The sequence below is a fragment of the Macrotis lagotis genome, chromosome 6 (genome assembly GCF_037893015.1).
Source record: "Macrotis lagotis isolate mMagLag1 chromosome 6, bilby.v1.9.chrom.fasta, whole genome shotgun sequence".
Taxonomy (NCBI): domain Eukaryota; kingdom Metazoa; phylum Chordata; class Mammalia; order Peramelemorphia; family Peramelidae; genus Macrotis; species Macrotis lagotis.
Window position 1 is genome coordinate 179,512,815 of NC_133663.1, and position 2,349 is coordinate 179,515,163.

The following is a 2,349-nucleotide window of genomic DNA, read 5'->3' on the forward strand; positions in this document are numbered from 1 at the left end:
GTGTGTGTACACACCTAAAGACATCTAACCACTTACATAAGATATCCCAAAAGTCTTCTTATAGTCTTAATTAATAAAGCTTATATATAGGTATAGATAGGTTAATATTCATATGTGTAGTATTAATATTTTATATACAAATTTGTATGTATATACAAATATAAATCTATAATATAGATACATATTCACATACAGATGGTATTACAAATGTCTTAGTGCACTTTTAAGCTTTAATAGTTTATATAGGTATTAATAGGGACATAATAGCTAAGTTATTAAAACTAAAAAGCGCACTAAGACATTTGAACAGTGAATATTTTAACTTTCAACATCCCAAAAGATTCTTTTCACATACATATATAACATGAAAAGAGGATTACATGAAATCATGAATCTCCAGTTCATGCTAATTTACTTTATATGTATATTGAATAAATTATGATACAATTGTATTATATTACACTATATCATATATTATATTAATTTACATGAATACTTTGAGAACTCTTCTGCTTAACAGTGCTTCCTTCTTTTATCTTCTGATAATTTTCTGAAATATTTCAATAATGGGGAGCATGTATATTGCTAATCTCTCATCTTTCATCTATCCCCTCAACTGAAAACCAAGAGGGGCAAAAACTTATAGCATATTAACGTAATGAGTCAAAAAGAATCTATAAAGTAACCATGGCTAAAAATGTGTCTCTTGTATGCATCTTGAATCCGTCCTATTTTTAACAACAAATTTAATATGGAATTAAGAAAGAAATTGTTTCTGAGAAACTGTTGTACTATTAATTTGTGCATTTGTGACATGAGTAGGATCTGCAGAACAATTGATACAATAACTATGATCTCAAAGGTACTTCATTATAGGTTCAACTGAGTTATATTTGGTCTTTTCATTGATCAGAGTTCTTAAGTGTCTTGTACTTGTTGCTCTTTACAATATTGTTTTTCTAAATCATATCTTTTATTTTCCTTTAGTAATAATAATAATAATAATAATAATATTTTTTTTACATTAAACAGTTTTTCAATGATTTCCCATTTGAATTATATGCCTTATACTTTCCTTACTTCAAGATAGATGAATTTGTTTAGATGGTGACTATTCCTTCTCCATTCTGTTCTCATCCTCTAGCCTCCCCACATATTTCCACTTATTTTCCCATTGAGTTTGATGTATTTCTACACCAAACTCTTGGTATGTGAACTTTCCTTAGTCCATTTCAGGTAAGAATGCACCTAATGTCTATTAAATCCATTTTGTCCTCTGTGTTTTTAAAATTTTTTTTTTTAGGTTTTTTTGCAAGGCAATGGGGTTAAGTGGCTTGCCCAAGGCCACACATCCAGGTAATTATTAAGTGTCTGAGGCTGGATTTGAACTCAGGTACTCCTGACTCCAGGGCTGGTGCTCTATTCATTGCGCCACCTAGCCGTCCCGTCCTCTATGTTTTTATGTTTTAAATACTTCAGCTAGATTCTTTCTCTTCTATCTTTTAAAAGACTTTCACTGCAAAATTAATTTCCTCAATTTATTTTTTCTGTATTTAATGCTCAAAATAAACTTTGAAGACTTTAAAGTTCTGAAGGTACTCTTACTTGTTCATCCCCTCTACCCCTAGAAAATTTAGCAATACACTCATAAAATTCACTGTGGTAGTTCAAATAAATTTATCTTTCTAAGTTTTTATTGATGTGTTTGTCTTTCAAAGTTCTTATTCAGCTCTGGTCTTTTTTAGTAAAAAATGTTTGAAATCTTCTCTCTTCCAGAGATATAAATGGAATTGCCCATGGAGTTCCAGTCAAACCAGATTGAAATTTAATTGGAAAATAATTAACAAAATACATAAAAATACAGAATAACAAATAACAATACATTTTAAAAACTAGCATTATGTAGTTCATTTGGATTCTTATATTCAGATTAGTAATTTCTGTTTCTCCTTAAATTTGACACAAATTTCTCTATTTTTTTTTGGTGTTGAAATTTTTTTTCCTTTCATCCCAGTGCTGAGTATTTTGTGCCAAATTTGAGTCAAAATATGAATTTCACAGGGGATTTATTATAGTTTCAATTTATGTTAGCTTCTTCCTAACTATCCTATAAATGAATGTAAAGCAACTAAACAAATAAAACTTGCAGAAAATATGTATTTTCCAACATAGCTTGCTCTTACTGAAAGAGTTAAAATCCTTTTATCCCTTGAAAGATTGTATTGGGTTTTTTAGGGTAAATTATTCTTGCTTATAAGACTGTATCATTTGCCTTTTAGTATTTTGTATTCTAATATCTTTTTTACATTTATGGTAGGAATTTCCATGTCTTATGCATTTCCTGCTTTT